Source organism: Mytilus galloprovincialis, chromosome 13 (genome assembly GCF_965363235.1).
Source record: "Mytilus galloprovincialis chromosome 13, xbMytGall1.hap1.1, whole genome shotgun sequence".
Taxonomy (NCBI): domain Eukaryota; kingdom Metazoa; phylum Mollusca; class Bivalvia; order Mytilida; family Mytilidae; genus Mytilus; species Mytilus galloprovincialis.
The window spans coordinates 6,842,748-6,865,473 of record NC_134850.1 but is presented as its reverse complement, the minus strand read 5'-3'; the positions used below and the strand labels follow the sequence as shown (position 1 = coordinate 6,865,473).

The window sequence follows — 22,726 nt, the reverse complement described above, 5'->3', positions numbered from 1 at the left end:
GTCTGTAGAAGAAACGCGCCTCTGTCGCAAATTAAAAATTATGATGAATTTCTTTCTTCATATACATGAATATTTGAAATAGTTTGGACTCCTAGTAATTCCGCACATATTTTAACGTGTATCATGAAAAGAAACTTTGCTGCAGAAGATTATCTCCCCTATCAACAAATCCGTATCGTTCTCCGTAATTTAAAAAGTTTATAAGCCTCTTGTCAACTGGGATACGGTTTTTATCATACAAATTTACATCTACATCGACATGAAAACATTGCAAACTATAGTTTGTGAAGACCATAGCACATCAGCGTTACCACCATCGAAATTCGGCATAGATATCATCAAAATGGCGTCATCATGACACCATCTCACTTCAGCGAGATCAAAAACGCACTTCAGTGTAAAATCATTACACCTGAGCGTGACCATAGCGGTTCGGAGTACCAACGCGGTTCGGAATACTATCGCTGTTCGTAGTCCTATATATGATATATACATCCTCTATCATATTCCATATAAATACAGGTGACAAAAACTGTCAATATAGGTGCAATTTGGGTACCCTCACATTAAAATCTATATACAAAACATTTGAACCATAAGATTTTTTTCTCTCTCTTGTATTACATTAATGGTAATTGTACATGTTTTGTGCATATTCGTGGCTTTGGTAAGGGTTTACATATTTTATTTTCACAAATAACTGACAACAATTTGTGACTACTGTTATGATATTGTAATTCTTGTATTTATTTATATTGGCCTGATTTGTGTTGGGTGGCCTGATAGGTGTTGGGTGGCCTGATAGTTGTTAACAGAATAATCTTTGAACTGTGCAGTTTAGAAATCACTGAAACAATCACAGAATGATTGTTGGAACTTTCCATTTGACTTACACAATGATCCCAGAATGATTCTAATAAAATATGCGTTATATAAACTTCTACATTTTACTAGAAACTTCCGTTGTAACTTTTTAGGACGTTCCATTCTAGAATGTTCTAGAATTTTCCGTGACAACTATATATATACAGACACTAAAGTTAAATACTTACACTTAGACTTAGACATTAACATTCATAGCATTTGGATTGACACTTTTATTCTACAAACAACATCGTTTACATCTTCTGACATCAGACTCGGACTTCTCTTGAACTGAATTTTAATTTGCGTATTGTTATGCCTTTACTTTTCTACATTGGCTAGATGTATAGGGGGAGGGTTGAGATCTCACAAACATGTTTAACCCCGCCGCATTTTTGCGCCTGTCCCAAGTCAGGAGCCTCTGGCCTTTGTTAGTCTTGTATTATTTTAATTTTAGTTTCTTGTGTACAATTTGGAAATTAGTATGGCGTTCATTATCACTGAACTAGTATATATTTGTTTAGGGGCCAGCTGAAGGACGCCTCCGGGTACGGGATTTTTTCGCTACATTGAAGACCTGTTGGTGACCTTCTGCTGTTGTTTTTTTTTTCCATGGTCGGGTTGTTGTCTCTTTGGCACATTCCCCATTTCCATTCTCAATTTTATCATACTGGATTGTGACCGTAGTAGTGAACGTAATATTCAGATTGGATTCCAAAAGAGATCCGGATACAGATAAAAATAAAAGATTGGACTCATATTTTGACAGTTAAGGTGACAGTAATATTTGTGTTATACATTTTGTACTTCTTGTAATTTTTTTTTATAATAAATATTGTTAAATTTTATTATTGATTAGTGTCTTTTGTTGGCTACAATTTAAAGGTAATTTCTGGCAGTAACACTACTGTATATGCTAAAATGAATTAGAAACATCGATATGGATAACTTTATCAACATCAACATCTAACCATAGCATATATATATATATAAATGTGATTTATCATATACGGAAATACGCAAGCAATAATTTAATACCACGGCTCATATCAGAAGCCTCCCGAAGAAATTCGCAACAGAATAGTGCAGGAAACAAAAAAGGGGGTAATTTTTCTTAATATTCTTTTTTGAGGGGGATCAATTCGCTAAAGCATAGCGTATTTTATTGGGGGATCAATTTGCAACAGCAGAGTATATTGCACAAAAGCAAAAAAAAAAATCAATATAAATTCAAATCATATAATCAATTCTATGTTCTTTGACAACAGTTATTCTGTGTTAGAAACCTCAGTGTATGTAAAGTGCGAATCCTGAAATGATATTCTCACTGTATCCGTGATGAAGTTCTTATGTAGAATGATAAATAGACAGACGACAAATTCACGATTTTTTACAGCATTACAGACATCTCTTCAAGGAGTTTACGAATGAAACAACGTATTACAGATAAAATGCTAATGCAGAATTATTCCCACATGACGAAAATCAAAAGGACGAGCTCTCATTTAGTATCCAATTGTAAGGACATCCATAGACCATGCATAATGGAGATAAACTTATAGATACCACGTACTAACAATTATTAAATCTACGTTTTATTATCATTTGACTTCTGTTGACTTTAGAATGACAACCATGCGTCAAATAGATTATAACGCATCAGCGTCGGGACCATCTCATTTTGGCGTAGATGATCGCACTTCAGCGTTACCATCGCACTTCAGCCTACTCATCGCACCTCCGAGTTCTATATATATACATATATTCATTTATTTGTATTATGACTGTTACTGTTTTTGTCTTTGTAGATATTCCAACAGAGCAGCGGCCACTGCAGATGTTATATGTGATGGATTTCTCCTTTATAATTACTTATAAGTCGAAAATCAACTGACAACGCAATGGCTACAAAAGAAATAGACCAACAGACAAACAGAAAAACAACATTACAAAAAACAAAACAAAACAAAGAAATCTAAATACAAAGCAACAGGCACCTCACCTAGAACTGGGGTTAATCTCAGGTGCTCCGTAAGGCCGAGCAAATCCTGCTCCACATGTGGCACCCCTTCTTGTTTGATACTTTTATGAGTTGCAGCAAATCAATTTAAAGCCATTTTTTTCAAGGAACATATGGCCAATAGTATGTTAAGATGAAAGAACAAAAAAAATATATAGATCAACGATCAATAAAATTAAGTTCAACTTCTTTTATTTAATGATGATCCAGTTTGTTGTGCCACAGACCAACTAATCTCTTTTTACCTGAAAAAAAAAATACGATTATTATTGATTATGTTGTTATTATTATCATTATTATTTTATCATTTATTATTATAATTTTTATTATTATTATTATTATTATTATTATTATTATTATTATTATTATTATTATTATTATTATTATTATTATTATTATTATTATTATTATTATTATTATTATTATCATTATTATTATTATTATTATTATTATTATTATTATTATCATTATGTTGTTGTTGTAGTAAAAGTAGTAGTAGTAATAGTAGTACATGTAGTAGTAGTAGTAGTAGTAGTAGTAGTAGTAGTAGTAATAGTAGTAAATGTAGTAGTAGTAGTAGTAGTTGTTGTTATTTTAAAACTCAATATAAGGAATAATTTTTCGTTACGTAATTACCAGAAACCTTACCATTCTATCTAGAGTGTTGGCATTAGCATCTCGTTTTAATCTGTTAAATTCAAGACGTCCTGATGGTGGTCCTCGTCGACCTTGACTATCTGTTCCTGCTAAAACTGATAGTAGCACTATGAACATCGCACACAAAATATTGAATATTTTCATCTTGCAGAGGATTTGCTCACCTAAATGACATATAATAATGTAGGATAAGATTTTCTTGCATTGGATTTCCGAATATATAACCTAGCTTCATCATCATATACGAAAGACTTTGAACATTAAATAATAGTTTGGAAAGCAAAATGTGCTGTATTTAAAATTACAATTTAACATATTTAAAAAAAAAAGTAAAATCACAAAAATACTAAACTCTTGGGCAAAATCAAAACGGAATGTCCCTTATCAAATGATTCTGTTCTCAACCAGAAACCAAATAACATTTTTGGAATTTTCTGTTTTTAGTGTAGAAATTCGTTTTAATATGCTAAATTCAAGTCGACCTCGAGGTGGCATTCCACTAGCTGTTACTGCTAAAACTGATATTAGCACCATGAACATGGCACACAGAATCTTGCCTATTTTCATCTTGTAGAGGATTTGCTCACCTAGATGACATATAATAATGTAGAATAAGATTTTCCTGCGTTAGAATTTCCGAATATATTCTGTAGGAAAATTATATAAAAAAAACCGCATTCTGATAGAACTTTATTAATACAAAACTTCCTGTATTGAATGAATCGTGTGAATGTTATAGTGATGTAAAATCTATTTTTCTAATATAATAAAATTGTATATTTTAAAAGTGCAATATCCTTATCTAAGGTTAAGAAAAAAGATATGTTGCAATTTTTCATTCATTTGTTTTTGAATAAAAACAGAACGAATTAAGTAAATTTTTATGGTATAAAACACAACAATACACAATGTTATTCAACCCATCATTTCCAAATTTTATATTAAAGATATACCATGGTTTTGTTTAATTCTGAGTTATTCCAAATTCTGTAATATAATTTAGAATGAAATGTGTCAAAGAGAAACCAATCCGACCAAAGAACAAAAACAGTGCTTGATTGGCTGAATTGACTCAACGATTGAGTTTAGATAATTCTAATGCATAGTACTAGGATAATTTTGATAGCAAATGTTTTATAGTAATGACATTTGAAAATAAAACGCAACATAATTATTTTTCACTGAACGTCCAATGTCAAACTAGTATAGTTTTGACAAAAGCCCGTAGAATGTAGAAATGTATAGGGAGATAAACCATTAAATTTGGATCTCAAATATAAAATGTCTCCATTTTTATCAAACATCAATAAAGAAAATTTAATTATAATCCTACGACAGCGTTTCTTCTACAAAAGATTCATCAGTAACGCTCGAATACAAAACAGTTAAAAACGCCAAATAAAGTACGAAATTGGAGATCCCCAAGAAACAAAAAAACATCCTAAGGTGTTTCAAAATACAGCTGATGTAATCTAATCCTGAGATAGAAAAACCTTAGTATTACAAATATTCAAAGTTTTGTTAAGCTAGTAAACAAAAATATCAGAAACAATATACGACATTTATCATAATCTTGCTAAGTTGTTGAAGTATTGCAGATCTGTTTAAAGCCTTGTAAAAATAATATAAAAATCAACAAACACTTACAAACTAAAGACAGTTCCTTCAATTTTCTCCGTCGAAGTATGTGTGGTAAGGCAAACTAATATACTTCGTTTATATACTTTGCTAGAAATTAAAAAAGAACTTATTATGCTTTTGTTTGAAATTTGAAATTATTCTTTTCTGCATAAATTGATTAACAAGCTTTCAAAGTGTTTGCAATCAAAAATGATCTGAACTCGCGAGTTTTAATTAATAAGATCATTAGAACTGCATCATCGTAATTAATGCAGCATCTGTTCCTAACAAAGCCTTATATGTGACCCACCATGACATTTGCAGGCTTATGGAGGTAGAACGTCATTGTTAGAAAAATTATAAACATGATGAATATCGAGATTCAATGAAATACGTATTTGTGAAGAAGAGATAAACACTTTCCTTCGCTTCTTTTTTGCGGACGCCGAACTGTACATCATATATAAGTTTGAAGAAGTTTTACTTTATCGTTTGAGGTGAAAAATATTTGAATCTACATTTTAAATTGATACAAAAAAAATTTCCAAATCAAAATAATTAAAATGAGAAGATAAATACCTTACAGATTCCTTTACCGTCGATGCTGAAATGTTTAATGTTATAAACAAGTTTAGCGTCTTTGGTCTCAAATTTCTGCTCTATAGATTTCCTTTCATAAATGAAGTCTGAATATATCCATAACTAATGCACCGTATCAAATGCATTTAAGATAACACCTACTTATAAACTGTTACGCGTCGCATACTATGTATAGAGACATGCATAATAAATCTAAATTAAAAAAGGAATTCTTAATGCTTACTTTGACAAATTTTAAACTAACTTCATTTCAACAAGTTTAAATTACATGTTCTAAAATAGAGCTAAGAATTGTTTGCATTGGAGTAAATTTAAGTCTTTGAAATTTTATTCAAATACGCTATTGAACATCACTAAAAGCCAATTAATACAATAATTTTGTGTTTTATAAATTAGTGCCTTCAATAAATAAAAGTCGTCATAAAACAGTCTCATTTTCATACCGGTATTAGAAATGACTCGTTTCATTGCTATTACAACAAATATGTCATAATAAAATGACAGAGAGTTTTGTTTCGGACTATTCTAGATAAATATACAAAAATCATATTTTAGACAATGTACCCTCCTAAGCCTGGAAATGGCTAGTCATAAAGTTAACGGCGTTTGTCTCACATTGACGTTCTACCTCCATAAGCCTGGATATGTCGTGGCTGGTCACATATATGAACAATTACGCTGTACATTTTATGTTTGAAAGAGACATAATTACCGTAATTAATATGATAGTCCAGCCGATAACATAACAAATTTCAGTGCAATTTAAATTACATTTTCTAAAAGGATAATGACTCACCCAAACAAACAATACAAGTCTAGACGATCAAATGATAAACATATCAGAAATATTTGTTACCATACGGTACGGTCCATACGGTCTACATCTTGAACAAAATCCATATCGCATATAATGCTATACTAGACTTTGACCGATTTTTATTCTTAAACAAACAAGTGTGGACACATATGAGTGTGGATAGTATATTTGGATGTTTGACAGTGTCTTATGACAAAAGGAGTTCTATGTTTTTCCTATATGGTGTGATTAGTTGTGTTGCACGATGACAAACAATCTGAGCATTAGGAGTGTTGTTTATTTATTATTTAGTTTTTATGTTCAAGACGGGCATGGAAGAGACATTAATTGCATTAGTTACTAAATGATTATGATAGAATATATTCCACATCTTTGATTTTGGATACATTTTGTAGCTAGGAGAGCAACACATAATACATTTTTCTAGGTTCATATTTTCATGTGTTTTTTTTTCTAAATGGGAGATGATATCTAGATTTGAGAACATGATATAAGGAGCCTGTAATTCAGTGGTTGTCGTTTGTTTATGTGTTACATATTCGTTTTCATTTATTTTTTGTACATAAATAAGGCTGTTAGTCTTCCTGTTTAAATTGTTTTACATTGTCATTTCAGGGCCTTTTATAGATGATTATGCGAAATTGGCTTTGCTCATTGTTGATGGCCTTACGGTGACCTGTAGTTGTTAATTTCTGTGTCATTTTGGTCTCTTGTGGAGAGTTATCTCATTGGCAATCATACCACATCTTTTTTTTTATATGTATTTGCTTACTATTTGTATGATTCTATTTATATTACTTTGTGGAGGATCGTCAGTATCATTAGTAAAAAAAATTGTTAAAAGGTCGAAATGTTCCTCAGATTAGAATACACTTATTGGTTTTTAGCAATGACAATGCCTGACAAGATGCTAGGGGCTAGATGAGATAGGAAGTAAACTTCTGTGCTGATTTTTATCAATTCTTTGATAATATTTCCTCCAAAGCTGGTCGAAGCCAAAAAAAATTGACAAATATGAAAATGATTTCACCAAAAGAACTTTTTTGAGCATGCTTCAAAGACTCAAAACTGCTCCAAAAGTGATCTAATAGAATTTCAAGCATGTCAAGTGGATATTATCAACATCTACTTAATTAGTCCTAATATGTCTAAATATCTAAAAAGTTATAGTATTCAAAAGGTATTGCAAAATTATTCTCTTTTCATTTTTGTTTGTTATATAGATACAAATATAAGGGATACATGTACCACAAATACAGTATTTGTTGTGGTATGAAAGTGTAGTAATTAACATTTACTGTTACAATGTTAATTCACACAAATTTATTAGAAATAAACAATTGAATGAAAAATGTTGAACATGTACAATGAAAAAAAAGTTTTAGAAATCAATTAGGCCAGATAGGCCTTATATTTTTTTTAAACATAATCCAATGACCATTTACACTCAGGACCAAGTCATCAGTAGGCAGTACAGATGTATTAAAACAACCTAGCATCATATTGCTTGTAGCGGGAGTAGCATTGTCGGGTAAATTTGTTCTTTTTATAAAATTTGGTCAAAGGACATACATTTGTATAATGTTTGGTTCAAATCGATATATGCTTTTTATCTCCCTATTACTTACATTGAAGAAAGAGGTGATACTACTTTGACAAATCCTTGTACACGAGAGTTGTCTGTCAAATCTTTATTTCACAAAGAATGAATTGCATAACAATGAACTGAGCTCAAAGCAAAGTACTTTAATAATACACTTAGACAAAGAGCTAAATCCAGTGATATAATTTGTACTGCAGGTTCTTCATGAACATCCATTGACCAAAACCATATCTCAATAAAATGCCATACTACATGGTTGGATCAGAAGTCCTGAAAAAGACATGTTTTTTTTTATCGTATTTTAAGTATGCACAGGTTAAAACTTTCATTTGGTATAATCATTCAGTATCTAGCAACTATCAATTTGCTTCATGCACAAATTGATATAGGTTGAGCGCTCCTCTGTTGGAAATAAGAACACACCTCCTGGCTCCACCTAATTCAAGTCAACTGATGAAGAAACATTCAAAACTATATAAAATGTTATCCAAGACTTTTCAGTGTCTATTCACCATTGCCTGTCTGATGCACTGAAACAGTGATATATATTTGTACACATATATACATGTAACTCTTGAACTGAATTTTAATGTGCGTATTGTTATGCGTTTACTTTTCTACATAGGTTAGAAGTATAGGTGGAGGGTTGAGATCTCACAAACATGTTTAACCCCGCCGCATTTTTGCGCCTGTCCCAAGTCAGGAGCCTCTTGCCTTTGTTAGTCTTGTATTATTTTAATTTTAGTTTCTTGTGTACAATTTGGAAATTAGTATGGCGTTCATTATCACTGGACTAGTATATATTTGTTTAGGGGCCAGCTGAAGGACGCCTTTGGGTGCGGGAATTTCTCGCTACATTGAAGACCTGTTGGTGACCCTCTGCTGTTGTTTTTTATTTGGTCGGGTTGTTGTCTCTTTGACACATTCCCCATTTCCATTCTCAATTTTATGTAAGACTAAAATTTTAAAGTACTACATATATAAGACCAAAACTGATATTCGGTATTTACTACATCTTCATTCCCCAAGTCATTTTCAAATTTTCCAAATTCAGCTATATTTAAGCTAACTACTCCTCACACACATGTATAGATTATCAATTTTTCTACACATGAGTATCGTAAGATATTTGCCAGTGAGCCGCAATGAATATTTTTAGGGAGTGAGCCCAGCTAATGAGCTAAAATGAATCAAATTGTGTACTCAGTCAGAGTTGTTGGTATTTTAAGGTATCTTTACAGTCATGCTTCAGTGATTTCCTATATAATCAACCAAATTTTTCCCAACCCTGGATCCGCCTATGAAAGTTTGTATAGAATTGAATTTGACTGAAGTTCAGCATACAAAAAAGCCTGGATATGCAGAAGCATGACAATATATTACTGATAAAGTGTGTATATTTTTCTGTTAACGAAGTTGCCTGTATACTTCACTTGAGCGAAAGGATATCTCTATTTGTGAATCGGTTTATTAACCCTTTGAACAGAGGGTCGAAGTTCAAGATGTTAACATATTAACGGAAATTTTTTGGGTTGCTTTTACATCATTGAGGCCACCTATTTTCATTGCGGGGTTTCACACATTTCAAATGGAATTATAGAAAAAATAGAATGTTGTTAACAGAATCAAAACAGAAAATGATGAACACTTGATTATTTTTAGCAATACATAAATTGGATTGAGGGTCTGTGTATTAACATTATTTGTAAAACTCTCCTTAATTATTTCTGTGAAGCGTGTGCTTTATATCGAGGCTTGCTATGCTTTACATCGGCACCACAGTGCTTCAACCAATCAGGGAATGTTTATTTGGGGCATTCGACCTATTCTAACTCAGATTTTTGCACATTTTAAACCAAATTATAGAAAAATGGAATATTGTTAGTACATATAAAATAGAAAATGATGAATACTTTTAGTTAAAGATGAATAATCATGGGGGTTCTGTGTATTGAAATTATTTGTACAACTCTCCTTACTGATGCCATATTTTGGAATTTCCGTGACCTAAATGGTTTGCGAAAATTAATATTTTTATATATAGTATAGTAATCAAACTTCAAAAAGTAAATCGGTTCGATTGAAGTATTATACAGCGGCTTCACTGTTGTGCCTTTAAAATACACCTATACTGCACGTACAAACTATGCTAGAGGAAAAACGATGATTTTTCAGGGTTATTTTCAACCCTTTTCAGATGCATAAAGCATTATATTTAGGACTATTTGGAAATGCCCTTAAATTGTATGAAGATCAAGAATAACTGTATTTACCAATTTCATTCACAAATTATTTCTAGAACGGGTTTTTTGTGACGACTCCGGGTGTGGGAGCTTCTCGCTGCATTGAAAACCCATTGGTGGCCTTCAGCTGTTGTCTCCTCTATGGTCGGGTTGTAATGGGTCTTTCCCGCATAAGCAATTTCACACAGCAAAATATAATGAACATGTTTACTTTTATATAAAGTTTCTTTAATAAGGAAGTTTATTAGTAAATCGAGTTGTTTTCGCATCACTGAAGTAATTTCATGTAATGAACTAACATAGGTCCAAGTAATGTGCAGTGGCTGATCCAGGGGAGGGTTTCCAGTTGGAACCGCCCCTTTTTTGGAGTGATCAATGCATTTGAATGGGCACATGGTTGGACCCCCCCCCTTTTCACAAAATGGCTGGATCCGCCCCTGATGTGTTTCAATTTAGATTAGAGTAACTGAGACAAATCCAACCATTTTTTAAAAGGGGGACCTCACCCAGGATAAGCAGAGGCGGATTTAGTAATTTTTCAAAAAGGGGGACCTAATGTAAATTGAGTTTTTTTCGCATCACTCACTAAATAACATAGGTCCGAGTAGTGTGCAGTGGCGGATCCAGCAGGAGGGTTCCCGGTTGGAATCGCCCCTTTTGTGGGGTGATCAATGCATTTGAATGGGGACATGGTTGGACCCCCCTTTCAAAATGGCTAGATCTGCCACTGATGTGTTTCGGTTCTGACTTGACTAGCTGAGACAGATCCAGCCATTTTTAAAAGGGGATCCTTACCCAGGATAAAGGGTCAGTTCCAACTGATATCCCTATCCATGGCAAATGAATTGATCGCAACAAAAAAGGGAGGTACAACCTCCGGAATCCCCCCTCCTCTAGATCGGCCACTGACCAGAGACTTAATGTGTACAAACCTGACGTAAAATTATGTACTATTGAATAATAAATAATATCACATTACCTCCAAAAATCAATATTAAACTGTTACAGTACATTTCACGATGTTTATGTAAGAAGTTCCCGCGCAAATGTCATGTGTTACCGAAACGGGAAACCTGAGACTACTATAACACATATAGTAGTCTCAGGGGAAACACACAAAAGAATTGTAGGTGCATGTTGTCATTCGCATTCCGATTAATTTACACAGTTCAATAAAATATATATGTTAACATTATCTATATTGGTTTTGAATTTAGTTACTAGATCAGAAAAATGATTTGTTTCTCGCAGACAACACAAAATAATATACATATTAACTCGACACTTAATCTAAACATCCCTACAACAAAATGGGACGACCAAACAGATTTCCTAATTTTGATAAAGGTGAAATATGTAGAATAAGAATTGTGCACTCTGGAATAAGATCATAAATAAAGCCCTATATAGAGTGTAAACCAAAAAAAAAAAATAATGTATGAAATCATTGTTTATTACATCTGCTTGCATAATAATATTGAAGTTGAAACTAACAACGATCACGTGTATCCTGTCAACCCCTGAAAAACATAATATTGTCTTCTTGACTACTTCCGCAAAGCGTGGTCTGGTAAAATGATATATTGTTATAGTGTATGTTAATAATACTTTGATTATCTCCTTTACATACATCTAGTATCTTTGATGAAAAGGTTTGTCCTTACTAACGTTTTTGAATGTACTAGTATATTAAATACATCGTCCCTCTTTATAAGTATATGGAGATGCCCGGTGTTTTGATTGACAATGTGACAAATTTCCGAGAGAGAAAAAAAAACAAAAACAAAACAAAACAAAGAACAAAGATGTCAATGATAACCAGTCATCATCCGGTCTTTAACAATGGAGAGAACCCACTTCGTACAGCAAGTTTAAACAGGAATTAGTGAAACACTATATGATGTAACAACCCAAAAGAGGGAACAACAACAGAAACGCTATTCCTAACAAACAAAGGATGCACCATCCAAAAAGAATCCATATACCACAGGAAGTTAATAAAATCATCACAAACCAACAAGAAATATTTAAAAAAAAAATATTAAGTGTTTTGTATATGTTGTGTTATATACAAGTGAATGAAAAACAACCAATTATAGAAACAGTAAAATCACAAAAATACTGAACCCCGATGAAAATTAAAAAAACAGAAAGTCCCTAATCAAATGTCAAAATAAATGGCTGAAACACATCAAACGAATGGATAACAACTGTCATTGTCCGCACTCGGTACATGCATTTTTTATGTAGAAAAGGATGAACTAAACCTGGTTTTATAGCTAGCTACATCTCTAACGTGTATGATATTTAATCACCCAGTGGTATGATTTTAGTTTCAGCAACTATGTGCACAGGATTTAGTTTGTTTAACACAGTTTGAATTGGAAGAAAGGCCGCCAAGTAACACTATGACTAACACAATTCAATTTTAGTATGGTTATAATTGTTTTCAAATACATCAAATAACATAATAGAAAACTTATCTTGATTCATGCCGGGGATTTATGTCCATTTGTTTATTAATATACCAGTGACGTTACTTTTTCTGGCGTTGATCCATTCGTGTTACAAATACACACTTCGTTATTCTATTATGCTGTTTTTGTGTACTGTCTAAATCATTTTAGTTGTTATTCTGAGGTTAACATGTCGAAATGTACTATCATATTGTTTATTTTTGTATTTCTCTGTCTTTGGTGTTATTGAATTTATTTGTACTCTGTTTCCGTCATGTACTATTGTTGTCATTTTAGTGGTATATTTAACATTGCCATAAAGTGTAGAGGTTTGGCTAGCCACAAAAGCAGGTTCAAACCACTATTTTTTTTTCTTAAGTTGTCCTGTACCAAGTCAGGAATGTTGCAGTTGTTATCTAATAACATTAACGGTACCAATTTTCTTAGCACAAGATGCGCATTTCGACAATACATGTCTCTTCAGTGATGCTCGAGGCCAAAATATTTGAAATCCAAAGCTTATATAAAAGATGAAGAGCTATATTCCAAAAGGATCAAAAAGTAAAGCCAAATCCGTGAAAAGAAGCAAAGTTTTGCATGAGGGAGATACATTCCTTTATTTATAATAATTTCTAACATTTTGTAACAGCAAATTTTAATAACAAAAAAAATCCGTATTTTCATTCCTGTAAAAAAAAGTACTGGCTACTGAGCTGGTGGTACCCTCGAGGACTAGTTCGTTTCTATGAATTTGCTGTGTTCTGTTGTTTTGTTATTTTCCTTTTTCACTTGATGTGTTTCCCTCATTTAGTTTTTAACCCATTTTTTTTCTCTCAATCGATTTATGACTTTTGAACAGCGATATACTAATGTTGCCTTTACGTACAAAAGTCGCATCAAATTTCATTATATATACAACGAAGCTATTTCTAATAGATACTTAAATGTGTCAATATATAAATAAACTTATGTTTGAGCCTACAAACGAAGCATCTGTCTCTTAAAAAATGTAGTCTGTTTCCCGGCCGTTATTGAAATTCTTGACAATACGGTCTGGTATGGGCTAATTATCGACTCCTAGGAGTCGATATTAAGAATTGAAGGATGGACAGTCAGTGCGTGAATTTTTCTTGCTACCTGATTTGAAGATATTACGAGACGTGAATGATCAAAGTTTATGGATTGGTTAGGACAATCCAAACCTAGTAAATGTTCTTTAATCCCGTAGAGTATCGGATTTGTCCTCTCTATTTTAGTAATTACATTTTGCCTGGTCATTAGTCATGTATATTCATGATATTGGTACACAGGTAACTTTTATCTGTAAATAGTCGAATCTTCTGGAGTTTCGTAAACAACAACGTTAAACGATATACACTACTTCATAACGTATGACCTCACGAGTGTGGTAAAATTTGTCATATCCAACTATCTCCGTCATCACGTGATTCGAGATTCAATGAAATACGTATTTGTGAAGAAGAGATAAACACTTTCCTTCGCTTCTTTTTTGCGGACGCCGAACTGTACATCATATATAAGTTTGAAGAAGTTTTACTTTATCGTTTGAGGTGAAAAATATTTGAATCTACATTTTAAATTGATACAAATAAAATTTCCAAATCAAAATAATTAAAATGAGAAGATAAATACCTTACAGATTCATTTACCGTCGATGCTGAAATGTTTAATGTTATAAACAATTTTAGCATCTTTGGCCTCAAATTTCTGCTCTATAGATTTCCTTTCATAAATGAAGTCTGAATATATCCATAATTAATGCACCGTATCAAATGCATTTATCTAACACCTACTTATAAACTGTTACGCGTCGCATACTATGTATAGAGACATGCATAATAAATCTAAATTAAAAAAAGGAATTCTTAATGCTTACTTTGACAAATTTTAAACTAACTTCATTTCAACAAGTTTAAATTACATGTTCTAAAATAGAGCTAAAAATTGTTTGCATTGGAGTAAATTTAAGTCTTTGAAATTTTATTCAAATACGCTATTGAACATCACTAAAAGCCAATTAATACAATAATTTTGTGTTTTATAAATTAGTGCCTTCAATAAATAAAAGTCGTCATAAAACAGTCTCATTTTCATACCGGTATTAGAAATGACTCGTTTCATTGCTATTACAACAAATATGTCATAATAAAATGACAGAGAGTTTTGTTTCGGACTATTCTAGATAAATATACAAAAATCATATTTTAGACAATGTACCCTCCTAAGCCTGGATATGTCGTGGCTGGTCACATATGAGTTGCAGTAAATCATTTAACAATATTTTCTTTCAAGGAACATATGGCCACTAGAATATTAAGACAAAAAGGTATCACTAAGATGAAATAAAAACAAATAGATAGATCAACGATAAATCTATTAAGTTCAGCTTCTATTATTAAATTATGAAAGATCCAGTTTCTGGTGCCATAGACCATCTGATCTCTATTAGCCTGAAAAATACAAATTATAATTAGTATTATGTTTTTTATGATGATGATTATTATTATTATTATTATTATTATTATTATTATTATTATTATTATTATTATTATTACTATTATTATTATTATTATTATTATTATTATTATTATTATTATTATTATTATTATTATTATTATTATTATTATTATTATTATTATTATTATTATTATTATTATTTTTATTATTATTATTATTATTATTATTATTATTATTATTATTATTATTATTATTATTATTATTATTATTATTATTATTATTATTATTATTATTATTATTATTATTATTATTATTATTATATAGGGTTATTGCATGAATATTGGGGAATATTGTCCCGAGCAGAATTTTATATTGCATGAGCTTGCAAGTGCAATATATACTCTAAGAGGGACAATATTCCCCAATATTAATGCAATAATCCTTTTATTGTATAGCAATATAATATTTAAAATTAAAATTGGTTTAAACTAAGATTTTGTTGTTGATGACGTCATGAATTTTTGAAGATTTATTGCACTAGTGCAATATTGGAATTTATTGCACGCTAACTTTTGATTCCTTTCTGTGGGAAATATTATATTGCTCTGCAATAATTATTATCATTATTATTATTATCATTATTATTGTTATATTATTATTATTATTATTATTATTATTATTATTATTATTATTATTATTATTATTATTATTATTATTATTATTATTATTATTATTATTATTATTATTTTTACGGGTGATAAAAACAAGGGGTCATCTCAAAATACATAAAAAAACAACAAACCAACAATACAGATACAAAATAGCAAATGGTGTCTTCTATAAAAAAAAAAAAAGATGTGAGTAACACGTTAAAATTTCATATGTCCGAAGCGCTTTCTGGATTTATCATCAGGACAGCACAAAGCCGAATATTTGAAGACAAGGATTTATGAGGACCGAGGGTGTAGATAGATGTATGAAATATATATTATCAGCAGGAGCAATAGACTTTCCCCGTGAAACAGGGTATTTTTAATGCAATGGTTAGTATTATACGAAAACCAGCAAAAATATTGTTCAGAAGATTATACTCTACAAACAGTTTTATTTGAAATAGTAATATTGGTGTCGTTTTTGTTATGCACGAGATTACATCTTTTTATCCGCAACTGTTGCCTTGCCGACTTAATTAAATTGTTTTTTTTTATTTCTTCTGGCCTGCTACACTTTTGCATTTTTTATCCCTAACAATCAATTGAATAGATTTGCGTAATGAACAACGACGCAGGAGAGATCACGGGCTGTTCCGGGCGTTGGAACACCCCTTTTCTTGCCGATCAATGATTTTAAATAGGGACATATGGACGCCCCCTTTTATTTTGGGTTGGAATCCCCTTTTGAAAATGACTGGATCAACCCCTGCGTCGTCAGTGCACTCTATATTATAATTCCATGAAAATTCCATGAAAACAGTACCCGTCTCGGAACAGGGATTAAAGCTCATGTTTTGAGTATACCAGTTCCACCCATGTTCATGGGGGATAATTATCAACACCGCGAAATAAAACCGTCCATACTTAATGATTCCAAAGATCTCTATTATAATAATTGCATAAAAGAAAAACAACTTTTGTCATTTTTTGTTTGTTGCTGTTGAAAACAAAGATAGCAAAGTTTTAACTATGTGAGTACACCTATTCTTACATTTCAGCTGAGTCTGGCGAACAGTCAAACATATATTTCCGAAATAAAAAAGTTCGTTGATAACTGGGTTTTTTTCTCGAAAAGTCGTGATTTTTTTTTCTATTGGAACCAAACAATAGACAAAAGTGTTTGTCCTATTCAGGAAAAAATTCATAAAGAATAAATAGCTCCAAAACACCTGTCCGCTATATTTCCTGATCCTCTTTAAAACAAAATATGAGAGAGAAAATGAGAAAGTATGTTTAAGCATAAACATGCCAACATGCTTTATGGTTGATTGCACCTTTCTTAACACAAAGTATTGCTAGATTTTTTTCAGCAATTGTCCCACTCTAGCTACTGCAACGACAATTGCGATATTTTGTGTGTCTCATATTAAATATATTTCTTAAATAATCTTAGTTCATTATATCATACTTCGTACAATTACAGCATTTTCAACCTGGATAACACCGTATACAACACATTGCTGCAAACAGTTTAGAAAAAAATCGTTGTTGAACTACAGAAAAACATCGCTATCGTTACATTGTTTTGGATTGACGGTTTATTTTAACACTTTGAGAACGCCCAAGATTTAAATGCAACGGTAAGTGTAATTGTAATCCTAATCGTAGGTGTATGAAAGTTTCCGCAAATGTCTAGTAGTAGTAGTAGTAGTAGTAGTAGTACTAGAAGTACTACATGTAGTAGTAGTAGTAGAAGTAACAGTAGAAGTAGTAGTAGTAGTAGAAGTACTAGTAGTAGTATTAGTAGTAGTAGTGGTAGTAGTAGAAGTAGTAGTTGAACAAGAAAAAGAAGAAGAAGAAGTAGTAGTAGTAGTAGTGGTTATTCAAAACACAAGATAATGAATAGTCATTCTTTTTGTTATTACCAGTTATCCTACGATTCTATCCAGAGTGTTGCCATTAGCATCTCGTTTTACTCTGTTAAATTCAAGTCGTCCTCTTGGTGGCTTTCCACTAACTGTTCCTGCTAAAACTGATATAAGCACTATGAACATCGCACACAGAATCTTGACTACTTTCATCTTGCATAGGATTTGCTCACCTAAAGGATATATAATAATGTATGATAATATTTCCCTGCGTAAGAATTTCAAAATATATAACCTTCACCATATACGATCAATTTTCAACATTTGAATTTTTAAATGATACTGCTTTCGTTCAGACACTGTAAATAAAATATTCTTTATTTTCTGTTTTAAGCGTAGACGTTTTTTGTGACTTTATATACGAAGTATGGGTGCTTAAGACATATGTGACCCGCCATAACATGTTCAGGCTTATGTAGATAAACATTTACTATGAACGTTACGTCACATTTAATAGTATCTACATTGTACATCACATTTAATAGTATCTGTGCATTTTTTATGAATATATAAGTTACATGCTATACAGGTACTCATTGTTTTTAAAACCTCAACAATGATACTATATTCACAATGTAGTCACCATAAAAGAGAGACGAAAGATACCAGAGGGACAGTCAAACTCATAAATCGAGAATAAACTGACAACGCCATGGCTAAAACTGAAAACTACAAACAGATAAACAATAGTACACACGACACAACATAGAAAACTAAAGAATAAGCAACACGAACCCCACCAAAAACTAGGGGTGATCTCAGGTGCTCCGGAAGAGTAAGCAGATCCTGCTACACATGTGGCACCTGTCGTGTTGCTTATGTAATAACAAATCCGGTAAATAGTCTAATTCGGTAGGTCACATTCATGAAAGGGAAGAGGATTGTAGTTACGATGTAAGGAACATATCCGATATCATTTGTGAAACGGTTATACCATAATGGTCAACATATAACAGCCAATATTAAGATTACAGTTTTACACATTCATAAATGTAGCCTAAGAATTTTTGTCATTGTATTTAAATATGATTAAATTTCTTTAAGCACTTTATATAAAATATTACTTCTGTAAGTGAAAATGGAATCAAAGCTTGCTCAAAGCCGTCAGTCATCTTAAATTAGTGTTGGGGCACTTTGTATCAATTTTATAATTCTAACTAGCTCATGTTTAGCACAGCCACCCCAAATAATACAACAATAATTTATCAGTGGGAGAATATAACCATTATAATATAATTTTCTTTAATCAATATTTAGAAATGTCATGATCTTAGAAAGAAAATGAAGCCTAGATGATATTGATGAACATAAGTAATTAATATGGCAGATAAGTATGGAAAGCCACAGTGAACCCCCCGATTATTATTATTCTTCCTTTAAAAAATACATGGTTACAAATAAATCTTCGACTTTTACAATCCCGCCGATTATTATAATTCTAAAATCATCGGCTTTTTAAAATCTACTGCTTTTTAAAATCTAGGGGATTTCAAAATCTACAGCTTTTCAAAATTTACGGCTTTTCAAAATCGTCGGCTTTTCAAAATCTACGGCTTTACAAAATTGTCGGCTTTTCAAAATCTACGGCTTTTCAAAATTTACGGCTTTTCAAAATCGTCGGCTTTTCAAAATCTACGGCTTTACAAAATTGTCGGCTTTTCAAAATCTTCGGCTTTTCAGAATCTACGGCTTTTCAAAATCTACGGCTTTTCAAAAAATTGGATTTTCAAAATCGTCGGCTTTTTAAAAATCTTCGGCTTTTCAAATGATAATCTACGGCTTTTCAAAATCTTCGGCTTTTCAAAATCTTCGGCTTTTCAAAATATTTGGCTTTTCAAAATCTTCGGCTTTTCAAATTTTTCGGCTTTTCAAATGATAATCTACGGCTTTTCAAAATCTTCGGCTTTTCAAAATATTTGGCTTTTCAAAATCTTCGGCTTTTAGAAAATACCGCCGATTATTATATCATTAAATCTTCGGCTTTTAATCACATGGCCGCCGATGATTTTCAATTAAAAAATCTTCGGCTTTTGAAAGTCTATATCCATAAAAGTCAGACCCCACTCCCCGCCGATTATTATCAAATGTAAAATCTTCGGCTTTTAATCAAGAAAGGACAAGTGAAAACCTTAAACACGTAAGCACATGCAGACTATATAGTATGTATGTATGTATATATATATGAGTGTGTGTGTAAGGGCCTGTATCATTTATAAGCCACCCTTACACAATAGGAGGTGGCATACTAATTTTCTCCAGTCCGTCCGGCTGTTCGTCAGTAAGATGCATTGTTTGTCTGGCTATCACATACAACTTTAAAGGTACAACTTGAATATTGTGTAGGTTGTTCATACACATAACGAAAGTGTGCATGGCCATAGGAATTTTGATTTCTTCCAAATATTCTGACAATTACAGATGATCACAGCTGTAGTTTGGCTTCGTCATTTTCCTGGTACTAAAGCTGCATAAAGAGATCTTGGTTTGTCCAGCTATCTCCTCCTATAGTTAAATTACCATATATATTGTTAAATTTATAGTTTCCTATGGTTAGGCGGGGGTATCGTTTGTGTCATCTAGACAGCTAAACTATTTCCTTATTTTGACCCTTTTGAGGAGCTTCATTTATGATAAAGGCAGAGCTAAAATATTTACAAGTATCATTTAGAGGGGGCCGTTTGATTGTATTCAGTTATATCATGTCAAGTACAGTATGAGTCTTGCTCATGGTTGAAGGTTGTATCGTGACCTATAGTTGCTTACATCCCCAGTCTGCTTACGGGACGTACTATGGTATACACCTGTCCTTCTTTCCATTCGTCAGTCATCAACATGTTGGACAATAACTCAAAAACGTATGACTCTTTGGGGATTTTTTTTATATCTATTGAAGTGAACTTCCTTTTGTTTTAAACACGGTATGTTCTTAAGGATATTCGCATGTCATGTCTTGGAATTTTTGTCAGATTTTCGGAATCCTCTGGTTTTATCCATTTAAATGACTTTAAAAAATTTGCCCACTAAACCCTAATTTTCTTTTAATAAATCTTTTACATGTATAATTATAAACCGTCTGTCAAAGTCTTAAAAACTCGTTGTTATTTTTTTTTTATAGTTTTTGAGAACTCAAACTTGTCAATGATAAAGCTACGAAAAATCAAGAGAGAACATTTTCCCTCCAAACGTTTAATAACTAATATCTCGGAAACATGTTGTGATGTTACACTATTGTTTCCGATAAGGGAGAAGGTTTGGAACCATTAAAACGTTTAATCCCACTAAATTGTTTGCACCTGTCCTAAGTCAGAAATCTGATGGTCCGTAGTTGTCGTCGTTTGATGTGGTTTATAAGTTTTTTCTCCTTTCTCTTCTTTTTTATATTGATTAGACCGTTGGTTTTCCCGTTTGAATGGTTTTTCACTATTTTTTTTTCTTTTTTCTTTTTTTTTTGGGGGGTTATAGCTTGCTGTTTGATATGAGCCAGGGCTCCGTGTAGATGTTCCGGACCATATGAGTATTTGGACCATACGCGTATGGTCATGACCATATGGGTATATACTCATATGGTCCGACCATACGTGTATGGTCCGATCGTACGCGTATGGTCGGGGTAATTGACACTCTGTAACAGTTTACTTTTAAAACTTCTAAACTCTTCATATGGTATGACCGTTCATTAAAAAGACGCTATCATATAGGTAATTTTATTATTATATTATAATGAAAAGATTAGCTAAATAAAAATTAGATGTTTCACATATTTAATTTTACTTACTTGTCAAAACTATAATAAACACATTTTATACCGATGGTCATTCCCGATTTGTTATAACGAGTGAATGGCAATATGTCGACTTAAAAAATAAATTCCTAAAATTTCGTAATGAACTGTTACACAAGAAGTCACTGGAAAGTAAAAATAATACATTGTCATGTAACCATCATTGTCTTTTTAGATAAAGTTTTTGTATTATTAAAACTTATATAATGTAATTTTAAAAAAAATCCTATATAGTCCAAATACTCATATGGACCGGCCCATTAATAAAAAAACGAGTATTATACTCATATGATCCGACCATACGCGTACGGTCGGACCATACGCGTATGGTCGGACCATATGCGAATGGTCGGACCATATGAGTATACGCATATGGTCATGATTATACGCGTATGGTCCAAATACTTATATGGTCCGGACATAGACACCGTACATTGACCAATAATGGTCTATTTTTATAAATTGTGACTTGGATGGAGAGATGTCTCATTGGCACTCATACCACATCTTCTTATGTGTATTAACACCCTACAAAATATTAAAGTTGAACCTTTAAAACTGTAGGAGATAGCCGGACAAACAGTGCATCTTACTGACGAACAGCCGGACGGACAGGAGAAAATTAATATGCCGCCCCCTATTTTGTAAGAGTGGCTTATAAATAATACAGGCGCTTACGCACACACTCATATATATACATATATACATACTATAGTCTGCATGTGCTTGCGTGTTTAAGGTTTTCACTTGTCCTTTCCTGATAAAATGCCGAAGATTTTATAAAATAATAATCGGTGTTGAATTTCTAAAAGCCGAAGATTTTAAAAAGCCAAATATTTTGAAAAGTCGAATATTTTGAAAAGCCGACGATTTGGAAGTGCCGACGATTTGGAAAAGCCGTAGACATTAAAAGCCGTAGATTTTTAAAAGCCGAAGATTTTGAAAAGCCGAAGATTTTGAAAAGCGAAGATTTTGAAAGTCGAAGATTTTAAAAAGCCGTAGATTT

At 32.1% G+C, this 22,726-nt stretch overlaps 1 long non-coding RNA gene across 7 annotated transcripts; it reads right to left on the bottom strand.

Annotated features, from left to right (window-relative positions):
- Positions 1 to 3,059: 3,059 nt before the first annotated feature.
- On the bottom strand, positions 3,060 to 14,548 carry LOC143056652 (uncharacterized). Of its 7 annotated transcripts, none has more exons than XR_012972443.1 (5): positions 14,534 to 14,548; positions 5,741 to 5,765; positions 5,189 to 5,269; positions 3,533 to 3,705; positions 3,060 to 3,129 (listed from the first exon to the last, which is right to left on the bottom strand). It is a non-coding gene; the product is annotated as an uncharacterized LOC143056652 (long non-coding RNA). The 7 variants fall into 7 exon arrangements; XR_012972444.1 differs by lacking the exon at positions 14,534 to 14,548 and adding an exon at positions 6,558 to 6,572; XR_012972445.1 differs by lacking the exon at positions 14,534 to 14,548 and adding an exon at positions 6,474 to 6,488.
- Between the last annotated feature and the right edge of the window lie 8,178 nt (positions 14,549 to 22,726).